Source organism: Salmo salar, chromosome 05 (assembly GCF_965601325.2).
Source record: "Salmo salar chromosome 05, fSalSal1, whole genome shotgun sequence".
NCBI lineage: Eukaryota > Metazoa > Chordata > Actinopteri > Salmoniformes > Salmonidae > Salmo > Salmo salar.
This window is the reverse complement of record NC_138295.1, coordinates 70,241,011-70,254,568: the sequence shown is the minus strand read 5'-3', so window position 1 is coordinate 70,254,568 and position 13,558 is coordinate 70,241,011. Positions and strand designations below refer to the sequence as shown.

The following is a 13,558-nucleotide window of genomic DNA, read 5'->3' as shown; positions in this document are numbered from 1 at the left end:
CGCAGGCAGAGTTTTCTATTTTATGACAGATTCATATTCAACATCAGTTGAGCTTGAATTCACAGGTTCTAACAGGACAAGGTGAAATTTCCCTTTAAAAACCTATTTGAAAACAGTTTTATTGCAAGCATAATTGATAACATACAGGACCAACACATCTTTGGAGGAAATTCCAATTATCAAACAACACCTGACAAGTCCATTTATTTTTAATTTGAGGACAACTTCCATTCTAGTTGTAGCCTATATACTCTCAGAAATGTTTTTGCTATCTAGAACGTAAAAGGGTTTTTCGGCTGTCCCCATAGGAGAACCCTTTGAATAACCCTTTAGTTATTTTCCCTTATTGGGGAAAATAACTCCCACCCCACCCCACTCAGTGGGAGTCACTGATAATAACATAGACAAGTCATGCCTGCATATAATCATATATAGCTGTAACTACCTTACTGATGCATGAGTAATAGTTAGAGTCTAACTATTACACATGCATCAGTAAGGTAGTTACAGCAAGATATGATTATATGCAGGCATGACTTGTCTATGTTATTATCAGTGACTCCCACTGAGTGGGGTGGCGGGAGTTATTTTCCCCAAGAGTGTCATTGGTACTAGTTGAGCTCCAAATTGAGATAAAGAAAGTCCTTGAAACAGGTGAGATAAGAGGAGTGAAAAAAGAGAGAGGGGAGACACTGATCCTGTCAGCAAAACAGACAAACAAGAACATGAAACTTCTCATTCTTCTGGCGCTGTAATACATAACATAAGATAGAATACATAACAGAATACGTAACATAAGAAATTGCTGGTTGATGTTAACACCGGATTCTGATTAAAAACCTAAGATGTCATTTAATCTCAATCAGACTTTTGTTTTATTTTTAATTTCCCTTTGAATTTTAGTTGCTCTTGAGGAGGACGACACGATTATAGGAGGGTATGAGTGCAGGAAGAACTCTGTTCCCTACCAGGTGTCTCTGTACACAGGGTACAACTTCTGTGGAGGGATCCTCCTCACTTGTGAATGGGTGCTCTCTGCTGCCCACTGCTACAAATCGTAAGTGCAGACTTCAGAGTTACTATGTGCTAGAGTATTTAAAAAATAATTAAAATGTTTGTTTTTTTACACTTTATTTTATTTGATGAACATTCTGGTGGTGTAGACCTTAAAATCCCTGTTTAATCTAGAATGGTATGCTTTGCTCTTTGTAATATCATGTTTAACGGTTGAGTCCATTCGGATTTTAGACCACAACTGTTGTAGAACTGTTTGGATGAAATAGGTAAACCTTAACATACAGCAAATCCAACAAATCCAACGGCGCCGCAGAAGGGGCAGACGGAGCGGCCTCCTGGTCAGGCTCCGTAGACGTGCACAACGCCCACCGCTCCCGAGTATACTACTCACCAATGTCCAGTCTCTTGACAACAAGGTAGATGAAATTCGAGCAAGGGTTGCCTTCCAGAGAGACATCAGAGATTGTAACATTCTCTGTTTCACAGAAACATGGCTCTCTCGGGATATGTTGTCGTAATTGATTCAGCCACCGGGCTTCTCCATGCATCGCGCCGACAGAGATAAACACCTCTCTGGGAAGTGGAAGGGCGGGGGTGTATGCTTCATGATTAATGACTCATGGTGTAATCATAACAACATACAGGAACTCAAGTCCTTCTGCTCACCCGACCTAGAATTCCTTACCATCAAATGCCGGCCATATTACCTCCCAAGAGAATTCTCGTCAGTTATCGTCACAGCTGTGTACGTTCCCCCTCAAGCAGACACCAAGACGGCCCTCAAGGAACTTCACTGGACTCTATGTAAACTGGAAACCATATATCCTGAGGCTGCATTTGTTGTAGCTGGGGATTTTAAGAAAGTAAATTTGAGAACAAGGCTACCTCAAATCTGACCATGATGCCATCTTGCTCCTTCCGTCTTATAGGCAGAAACTCAAATAGGATGTACTAGTGACTAGAACCATTCAACGCTGGTCTGACCAATTGGAATTTATGCTTCAAGATTGTTTTGATCACGTGGACTGGGAAATTTTCCGGTCAGCCTCAGATAACAACATTGATTTGTACGCTGACTCGGTGAGTGAGTTTATAAAGAAATGCATTGGAGATGTTGTACCCACTGTGACTATTAAAACCCTACCCCAACCAAAAACCGTGGATGGATGGCAGCATTTGCGCAAAACTGAAAGCGCGAACCACCGCATTTAACCATGGAAAGAGGTCTGGGAATATGGCTGAATATAAACAGTGTAGTTATTCCCTCCGCAAGGCAATCAAACAAGTGAAATGCCGGTACAGGGACAAAGTGGAGTCGCAATTCAACGGCTCAGACATGAGACGTATGTGGCAAGGTCTACAGGAAATCACGGACTACAAAAAGAAAACAGCTACGTCTCAGACACCGACGCCACACTTCCAGACAAACTAAACACCTTCTTTGCCCGCTTTGAGAATAATACAGTACCTTCACGGCCCGCTAACAAGGTCTGCGCCCCCCCACCCTCCTTCTCCGTGGCCGACGTGAATAAAACGTTTAAACGTGTTAATCCTCGCAAGGCTGTTGGCCCAGACAGCATCCCTAGCCGCGTCCTCAGAGCATGCGCAGACCAGCTGGCTGGTGTGTTTACGGAAATATTAAATCTCTCCCTATCCCAGTCTGCTGTCCCCACATGCTTCAAGATGGCCATCATTTTTCCTGTACCCAAGAAGGCAAAGGTAACTGAACTAAATGACTACCGCCCCGTAGCACTCACTTCTGCCATCATGAAGTACTTTGAGAGACTAGTCAAGGATCATATCATCTCCACCTTACCGGCCACCCTAGACCCACTTCAGTTTGCATACCGCCCCAACAGGTCCACAGACGATGCAATTGCCATCACGTTGCACACTGCCCTATCTCATCTGGACAAAAGGAATACCTATGTAGAATACTTTTCATTGACTACAGCTCAGCATTCAACACCATAGTACCCTCCAAGCTCATAGTCAAGCTTGAGGCCCTGGGTCTCAACCCCGCCCTGTGCAATTGGGTCCTGGCCTTTCTGACGGGCCGACCCGAGGTGGTGAAGGTAGGAAACAACATCTCCACTTCGCTGACTCTCAACACTGGGGCCCCACAAGGGTCCGTGCTCAGCCCCATCCCATACTCCCTCTTCACCTACGACTGCGTGACCATGCATGCCTCCAACTCAATCATAAAGTTTGCAAACGACAACAGTAATGGGCTTGATTACCAACCACGACGAGAAAGCGTACAGGGAGGAGATGAGGGCACTCGGAGTGTGGTGTCAGGAAAACAACCTCTCACTCAATGTCAACAAAACAAAGGAGATGATCGTGGACTTCAGGAAAGAGCAGAGGGACTACCCCCCCTATCCACATTGAAGGGACAGCAGTGGAGAAGGTGGAAAGTTTTTAGTTCCTCGTCGTACACATCACAGAAACTGAAATGGTCCACCCACACAGACAGGAGGCTGAAGAAATTTGGTTTGTCACCCAAAATCCTGACAAACCTTTACAGGCGCACAATCGAGAGCATCCTGTCGGGCTGTATCACAGCCTGGTATGGCAACTGCACCGCCCTCAACCGCAAGGCTCTCTATAGTGTGGTGCGGTCTGCACAACGCATCACCGGGGGCAAACTACCTGCCCTCCATGACACCCACAGCACCCGATGTCACAGGAAGGCCAAAAAGATCATCAAGGACAACAACCACCCGAGACACTGCCTGTTCACACCGCTACCATCCAGAAGGCGAGGTCAGTACAGGTGCATTAAAGCTGGGACCGAGAGACTGAAAAACAGCTTCTGTCTCAAGGCCATCAGACTGCTAAACAGCAATCACTAACTCAGAGAGGCTGCTGCCTACATTGAGACCCAATCACTGGACACTTTAATAAATGGATCACTAGTCACTTTAAACAATGCCACTCTAATAATGTTTACATATCTTACATTACTCATATCAAATGTATATACTGTATTTTATACCATATATTGCACCTTGCCTATGCTGCTCGGCCATCTCTAATCCATATATTTATATGTACATATTCTCATTCACCCTTTTAGATTTGTGTGTATTAGGTAGTTGTTGGGAAATTGTTAAATTACTTGTTAGATATTACTGCACTGTAGGAACTAGAAGCACAAGCATTTCGCTACACTCGCATTACCATCTGCTAACCATGTGTATGTGACCAATGAGATTTGATTTTTGATTTTTAGTGCAGGACCCTCCTTTTCCTCCAACAACCACAGTATCATCTCCATTCTGGCTATAACCCTGCAGGTCGCCATTGGAGGTCTGTCTGGGGGAGCACAACATCAAGGAGCCTGAGGACACGGAGCAGCACATCATGTCTGCCTGGTTCATCTGCCACCCAGACTACAACTCCGGTACCCAGGACAGTGACATTGCGCTGATCAAGCTAAGCCAGCCTGCTACCCTCAACAGCTATGTGTGCTCTGTGGCTCTCCCCACTAAGTGTGGCACTGCTGGAACTATGTGCCAGGTCTCTGGCTGGGGAGCCTTCGTGCCAGCAACGAAGGCTGTGAGTGGAATTTGTGTTTCAAGTTTCAAGTTTTATTAGTCGTATGTATGGGATACACATGTTATACACCATCCAATGAAATGCTTACTTTCAGGTTCCTTCTCGACAATGCAACAACAATAAGAAATAAGAAAATATAATAATACAAACATTTGTGCGTGTGTGTGCGCGTTTGTGTGGGTGTGAAAAACAGTTGTGTCTATTACCCCAGGTGACCTACTTGCCCAGTGTGTACAGTACCTGATAAGATACCATGCTGCCTTGGTTATAAACGGTTAACAGCTGAGGACAACAGCTATTTTACAGTGATTGGTACTTTTACAGTCTTTTAAGAAATCTCAAGTTTTCCACTTCTGATTTTTTTCAAATGGAAAGTTTTAATGCCTTGTTACATGTCAATCAAATTCAAACAAATGTATTGATAACGCCCTTTTTAAACCAGCCGATATCACAAAGTGCCATACAGAAACCCAGCCTGAAACCCCAAACAGCAAGCAATGCAGCTGTAGAAGCATATGTCTGTGTCTTTTCTTGCTGCCTCTTACTTTCAGTGAGGTACCCTGCTCCCTCTGTTCTGTTCCAGTGAGGTACCCTGACACACTGCAGTATGTGGAGGTCCCCCTCCTGACTGGTAACACCTGCCTGGAAGCCTATTTCTTCCAGATGACTGAGAACATGATCTGTGCAGGCTTCATGGACGGAGGCAAGGACTCCTGCCAGGTAACTGACAGAATAGACCACACTGGCAATCACACTGATCTCTGATTATATATTCTCTTGTCTCTCTTCATCTTGATCTGTCACTGAATCTCTCTATCTTGTCCTGTCACTCTGGCTTGTTGCGCTCCCTCTTTCTTTATCTCTCGCATCACCTCCCCCATCTTCCTCTCTGTCACTTTCTTTCTTTCTCTCTACCCTCCCACCTCTCAGGGTGACTCTGGTGCCCCTCTGGTGTGTGATGGGGAGCTGCAGGGTGTTGTGTCCTGGCGTCATGGCTGTGCTCTCAGGAAGAAGCCTGGCGTCTACACCAAAGTCTGCAACTACGTGTCATGGATCCAAAACACCATGGCATCTGGCTAAGTAGCAAAGACTAGTCCTGATGTCATGGAATTAACAATTTGAACTGACAATATCAAATAAAGTGTGTCTGTTTATTGAATAGTTTATCGTGTGGTCTGTGTTGAGTGACATCATAGGGTTGACTTATGAGAGGATTAGAATTTGAGCTATCGTGAAGGCGCTAGCTTGAGTGTACAAGAGATAAAAACTGAACACTTGGCTCCCTCTGCTGGCTATACCTTGATCATTCTTAAGCGATAATCAAAAAACATGACCAAATCATGTCTAGCAAAGAGAAGCAAAGAATACATATTCTATTTAGACTATGGTCTTAGTCAGTCTTCCAGTGTGGGAATATTCTCACAATACGGTAGAATAGCCAGATTTGACAAGTCCGCCCACCATCCAAAATACCCCAAGTACCACACCCTTCACCATGACATCATAGTGACCAGGCCAAGGGCTCTGTTGGCCCTGTGGCCTGAGGCATCCTATTTGGGTCTGACCTGAGGCGTGTGGATTCGTTCACAACAGTGCCGGTGGCTATGGGTGTGGGCCTTCAACGATCTCGTCATCAGATTTCTATGTCCCTAAAGATGTAGTCAGGGTAAATAAAGTAGAATGGACAGCTAGGCAGTGGTGTAAAGTATTAATTAAGTCATTTTTTGGATATCTGTACTTTACATTACTATTTATATTTTTCAACTATTCAACTTTTACTTTTGTTTCACTACATTCCTAAAGAAAATAAGTGACTTTATCATCCATACATTTTCCCTGACACCCAAAAGTACTTGTTAATGCTTAGCAGGACAGGAACATAGTCAATTTCAAGCACTTATCAAGAGAACATCCCTGGTCATCCCTACTGTCTCTGATCTGGCGGACTGACTAAACACAAATGCTTCGTTTGTAAATTATGTCTGAGTGTTGTGGTGTGCCCCTGGCTATCTGTAAATAAAATAAAATCACGCCGGCTTGTTTGCTTAATATGAGCAATTTGAAATGATTTATTCTTTTACTTTTGATACTTAAGAATATTTTAGCAATTATATTTACTTTTGATACTTAAGTATATTTAAAACCAAATACTTCTAGACTTTAACTCAAGTAGTATTTTACCGGGTGACTTTCACTTTTATTTGAGTCATTATTTTCTATTAAGGTACTATATCTTTACTTTTACTCAAGTATGACAATTAGGTACTTTATACACCACTGCAGCTAGGTCTTTCGAGGTCATTGATATTAAACCTGCCAAAATACATATGGTAGTGGTTCTCAAGTTATTTGCTCTCTGAGGCTGTTGGCGTTTCCTTGTGACCCATGCAAAACAACAAATAAAACCAATATATTTGGGGTCTGCAACCCAAGCAGAGTTAGTGGTGATTAACCATTGGGTCACGAGTTCCAAACCACAATTTTGGAAACAAGGCAATGTCAAATACTCCCATGGTTTTACTGTAGTATGTTCAGCCTCTTTACCAAGGAATGTGCATGACTGAGGCAGTATTATAGTATGTCATGTTTCACTGTCACTGAACCAAAACAAAGACCCTCAGGTTGATCCATGAGATAAGATATGGTCATATGCCCATCTCTATGCAACATTCATGTGTGCTGGTGGATATACATTTGTTAGCCTTGTGACTGGCATTGCCTGACAATGTTCAGTGCAAGAGAAAGGATGCAGGGTTATTATAGTGCCAGCAGAGGGCATCATTCAACTTCTTGACAGATCAGGGCAGTGACTGGTCAGGGAGAAGGTAGTTGTGATGCAATATTCCTCAATGGAAATGTATGGTGGAGATGAGAGTAGTGATATTTCCCACACTTTTGGTTGATCTTGTATAAGGGGTTTGTGCCATATGTGAATTGTGCTGTTATGTATTCATTGCCGAATCCAAATGCCACAAGTTCCCTATGGGAAAAATTAAGTAGGATATTCTATTTTATTCTACTCTATTCTATTCAATAGTCAAGTGAATAATATCTAAATGCCTGTACTCAAAAAAATGAATTGTAAATAAGTAGCCTACAATTGATCAAGATCAATCTTTTTTTTGTCGACAACACAAACAGATAGCCTAAAACAAAAGAAGAATTTAATTTTCAGGATTACTGTGGTCCTTATGGAGGTTCACCCTGTATTAGATCCATTTTACAAAAGGCATATATTTGACAGCGTGACATATTTGAGTCAAAATTGTAATGATTAGAAATGTACAAAATGGTGCATTCCTGAATGAAATCCAACACACGGATTTTCCTATAAAATGGACGCACATAACTAGTTTTACTGGAGTAAATCTAATCCCTGTTGATTTATATTTGGCGAATTCACTATGGACCTATTTTCTACTTTGACGCAGCACGTGCTGACTCACAAACCTGTTATTAAGGGTGTTATACCTATGATGGTTTTGCTTTGGGCCACTATATCTGCGCTCATATCTGGCAGCATCTGGAGTAAGCATGTTTCTCACGTTTATCAAGTAATCGAACTTCACGCAAATTGCCAGAGTAGAGAGAGAGAGAGTAGGAGACAGAGACGAAGGAGCATTTCAAGAGTGGAGGAATTTGGCACCAAAGGCAGGTAAGGCTATACATTTTTAATCGAAATATGTTTTATAAATTTTTTTACCATGAGAAATACATTTTCGTTTTGCGGTACATTGTCTACGTCACAAAGAAACAAGGTAACATCTTGATAACATCTTTTTGTGTCAAATAAAAACAATTACATATATTTTTTTTTCATGATAACGCTTTTGTGGTAGGATGTCTTTGGTATTTATAGTTATCTGGAACTTACTTGACATAATGATGCCCAACAATTTTTTTATATCTTATAATAAGCAACCCTAAAGGTTAAAATCAAAATCAAATACATTTTGTAGACCCCATATTGTTGACATAGTAATACTTGAAATAATGATTGGCCTTTTTCAATCAATTCACTTAATTCAATAAATGAAATCTAATCTTTAATTTAGCCTATTTGTTCCTGTTTCAATGTATTTATCTTCAATGTTCATCTTCATTGATTGACAACAGGTATCTAAAGGGGGAAAAAATGGAACTGAAACCATTACTAAGGCGGATGGCTCGATAGTCCGTGGCATCCTAACATTCCTCTTTGCCCTGGTGGTGCTGGGGGTGATGGTGTGGGCCTACGTCCAGGGCTTCCAGCTGGCCACCTCCCCGTACGGCATCATCTCCTTTGGCTTTTATGGCGTCCTGCTGGGGCTCCACATCCTGGTCCAGAGCTTTTTCGCCTTCGTGGAGCACCGCCGCATGAGGGCCCGAAGCAAGGCCTGCACATTCACCAAGACCATCGGTCTCACTATCTCAGCCTACCAGGAGGACCCAGAATACCTGCGCGAGTGCCTCAACTCCATTCGGGCCCTCAAGTACCCTCCAGAGCTGCTGCGGGTCATCATGGTGGTGGATGGGAACTCGGAAGACGACATCTACATGCTGGAGATGTTCAGGGAGGTGTTTGCTGACCGGGACCCTGGCTGTTATGTGTGGAGGAATAACTACCACACATGGGACCCCACCCAGACCCAGGATGCTAGTTATGGGCTGGGAGAGGACCCCCAGAGGAGGGAGGTGGAGTATCTGATCAACAGCAGGAGGTGTGTGTGCATCATGCAGAAGTGGGGTGGAAAGAGGGAGGTGATGTACACAGCGTTCAAGGCACTGGGACTGTCGGTGGACTACATACAGGTGAGGAGTTTACTTACATCTCTTTGTATGGCTCTTGAGATTAGGGAAATACTGTATTTAATCTCGCTCTCTCTCTCTCCTCCAGGTGTGTGACTCTGACACCAAGCTAGACCAAGCTAGACCCCTTGTAAGGTTCTGGAGAGCAACCAGAAGTACGGGGCGGTGGGAGGAGACGTGATGATCCTCAACCTCAAGGAGTCCTACATCAGCTTCATGAGCAGCCTGCGCTACTGGATGGCGTTCAACATCGAGAGGTCCTGCCAGTCCTTCTTCAACTGTGTCTCCTGCATCAGCGGCCCCCTGGGTAAGGAAATTACACTTTCCTGTGACCGCGATAAACATGAGTCATAACCTTGCTTCTCTTCTTTATGTTGCTGGTAGTCATGTAATATTACTATGTTATTTGTATTCATTAACATAACTAGTGATACAATTTGAATGTACATGCATGTGAACTGCAGTACTATAACATAGATTTGGTTTCATCCTCAGGTCTATACAGGAATGACCTCCTCCAGCAGTTTTTAGAGTCCTGGTACAACCAGAAGTTCCTGGGGACTCACTGCACATTTGGGGATGACAGACATCTCACCAACCGCATGCTCAGCATGGGCTATGCCACCAAGTGAGTATACATTTCTTCACAAATACTCCTCATACACAAATAAACTGAAGCACAACACTTTACTGGAGATAAGATGATATTAGTCTCATTCATCATCATCCATCCTCTGCTCTCAGATACACGGCCCGTTCCAAGTGCTACACGGAGACGCCAGGCCAGTTTCTCCGGTGGCTCAACCAGCAGACGCGCTGGACCAAGTCTTACTTCCGCGAGTGGCTCTACAACGCCATGTGGTGGCACAAGCACCACCTGTGGATGACCTACGAGTCCATCGTCTCTGGTGTCTTCCCCTTCTTCGTCACGGCCACCATCATCCAGCTGTTCTGGACAAGAACCCTGTGGGACATCCTCTGGGTCCTCTGCTGCATCCAGCTCATCGGCCTGATCAAGGCGGCCTATGCCTGCATCCTGCGCCGCGACCTGGTCATGGTGTTCATGTCCCTCTACTCTGCCCTCTACATGACCAGCTTGCTGCCCGCCAAGTACTTTGCCATCATCACCATGAACAAGAGCAGCTGGGGCACGTCGGGCCGCCGCAAGATGGTTGGGAACTACATCCCCCTGCTGCCTCTGTCAGTGTGGGCGGCCATCTTGCTGGGCGGGTCCTGCTACACCATCTACAAGGAGAGCCAAAAGGACTGGTCCACGCCGGCTAAGGTACTAGAGACCAGGTTTCTGATCTACGGCTGTGTGGCGTACGTCTGCTACTGGTTCCTCATGATCTTCCTCTACTGGGTGTGGTTCCGCAGGCTGTTTAGGAAACGCTCTCAAAGTTATGACGTTAGCGTATAGGGACAGTTTTCTATACAAGGGAAAAAAGACTGGATATTTAGTATTTATTTAGTGTTTTGTACATCAAAGATGTTTCATTTATTTATTTAATATTGTGCTACAGTAACTGTGAACAGATAACCTTTATACAGCTGCTAAATCAACTGAACCGTAGAATATATAAATGGATATAACGTACTGTATATGAGAACAATTACCTAGACTCTGGGAAGCTTCATCAAGAATAGTGTCAAAGATGAGAATATATTGTTGATAACTACAGTTTGCCGTGCTACTGAAGATGGAGAAAGGAGTTGTTAGTTGTTAAGTGAGTGAATATTTGACATTCAGTTGTCTTTACAAATACTTTATAACTGAAACTGTATACAGAAGCAGTATAGTATACCTATCTGGAGTTGATGATAAGACTAGTAATCTATTCTAGATGGCCCTTGATTTGCTGTTGCTTATTTCTACTGACTGCCTAACGAACGAAGTGTTACATTTATTTAATATAAGGATTTGTAATCTCTCTTGAGCACAACATTATTGAACCGTTATTAGATCACGCTGTACATGACTTGATATGTGCCTTACACAACAAAATACCATATCAGACATAGTATCTTTTCTTTGTTTTTAAATATACTTCTCTCAATAATGCACTGGAAATTGGACTGGAATTTAATAACATTTTTTTTTAAAACATTACCTTGGAAGAAAACTAGCAAAATGTCTTGTGGTTCTAAGTGAAAATATTTATTTCTGTGTAAATAATAGTGACAGACTCCATAGGAAGACAATTAGACAATCATACATGTGATATCCACTCCCAGGGATGCGTTGTGAAGCCCTGTGAGATAGACGGACAATGGTTCTGCTGTCATGTTGAGTATAAACATGAGAGATGCACCTGGCTCGATTTGAACTGAACTGACTGAGCATGTCTGTATACATTTTTTATGCACATTTTTCATTGTATGGGATTATTTCCTTTTTCATATTATTTTGCAAATGTGAATGAATGTATCTATCTATGTATGTTAAAAATGAAGTATTTTATGAAAAGCATGGAGTACAGTAGCCTACTGTTGATTTGTTGAGGAGGGATTGTTTGGCTACCACACCCATCTCTCAATGATCCTATCAATCTAGGATGTTGAAATTGGTGTCTTAATGGTTGCTTCATCTGCCTCCACCGTCAATACTAAATATACCCCTGATTTCCCTGACAGTTGACAGGTAAGGTAACCATTGTGGTCAGAAGGGAAGAAAAATACAGTCATTCCAATGATTTTTATAAGCCATAATATACCATTTATTCCTTTGCTGTAGCCCCTAATACTGGCCCCTAGCTTGCAATGGAACGTCTGCATGATGTACTATGTAGTGATGTACTGATTTCCATTGTGCAACACATGATAATCTGAGAAAATGAGAGGTTCTGTTAGAGACATCTATCATCAGGAGGGTCATCGTTGCTCATCAAGAGGTATAATTACTGATGTAGAGTCAACATTTCTGACCTCTCAGGGCAGTTAGATGGCCAGTTGCTTTGCATTGGTTTCATTTGACTGGTGGAGGGAGGAGAGTCTTTTTTGCTGTTCTTGTACCATACAAACTTTTTATGACAGGTCTGGGTGGGTGGAAGTTCTAAAAGTGTCTGAAAACTGCAATAGACAGTTAATTATTGTATATATGAATTGTGTAAGTGATACCCATTTGTTTTTAGCACAGTTATGTAACACTAACAGAGCATTAAAGAGCCTGTCTTGCAGAGAAAATATTAGCTGTGTGAATCGCCATTCTGGGGGCAGCAGGTAGCCTAGCGGTTAAGAGTGTTGGGCCAGTAACAGAAAGGTCGCTGGTTTGAATCCCCCAGCCGGCAAGGTTGAAACATCTGGTGTTCTGCCCTTGAGCAAGGCAGTTAACCCCCAACAGCAACTGATGACGTGGACGTCAATTAAGGAAGTCCAGCGCACCTCTCTGATTTAGAGGGTTTGGGTTAAATGTGGAAGACAAATTTTGGTTGAATAGATTCAGTTGTGCATCTGACTAGGTATCCCCGTTGCATATCATGATAAACTGAACATACTTGTCACAGCTAACTTTAAAGATCATAAGCAATTCTATAAGCGAATACCTTGTGACGTTAAAATCAAAATGTTAATAAAGCAATAACAGATATATTTCTCTGACAATGATGAATGGTCTTGACTGATTAGAGGCCTTTCATTTATAGATGTGCAACAGACCGAAATGAACACGACAACAGCTTTATCAACTGGTTAAATGAACACGACAACAGCTTTATCAACTGGTTAAATGAACACGACAACAGCTTTATCAACTGGTTAAATGAACACGACAACAGCTTTATCAACTGGTTAAATGAACACGACAACAGCTTTATCAACTGGTTAAATGAACACGACAACAGCTTTATCAACTGGTTAAATGAACACGACAACAGCTTTATCAACTTGTTAAATGACCATTACAACAGCATTATCAAGTGGTTAAATGAACACGACAATGTCGTGGAAATATTCAGTCAATCATATTTCTCAAATACCGGAGCCTGTCAGTTGAAATATACTTTTTTTTACAACATAATAAAAGCCGAGCTGGTTCATGCAATCAACACCTTCCACGCTTGGCACATACTTCTTATACATTTTTCCTCCTTAGTCACACCCATAGTATCTCCTCTTAATGACTGACATTGGCATTTAGCCACTGTTATCTAATTGACTCGCACTAATTTTTGTTTGGTTTCACATTAGGGCATGG

The 13,558-nt window shown here is 42.6% G+C and overlaps 2 pseudogenes across 1 annotated transcript; both read left to right on the top strand.

The window, feature by feature from the left end:
• Nucleotides 1-543: 543 nt before the first annotated feature.
• On the top strand, nucleotides 544-5,739 carry LOC106605602 (trypsin-3-like; annotated as a pseudogene). The gene is made up of 4 exons (XR_014392384.1): nucleotides 544-1,057; nucleotides 4,317-4,591; nucleotides 5,162-5,298; nucleotides 5,509-5,739. The product of XR_014392384.1 is annotated as a trypsin-3-like (transcript).
• Nucleotides 5,740-5,828: 89 nt separating this feature from the next.
• On the top strand, nucleotides 5,829-12,762 carry LOC106605656 (hyaluronan synthase 1-like; annotated as a pseudogene).
• The last annotated feature ends 796 nt before the right edge of the window (nucleotides 12,763-13,558 follow it).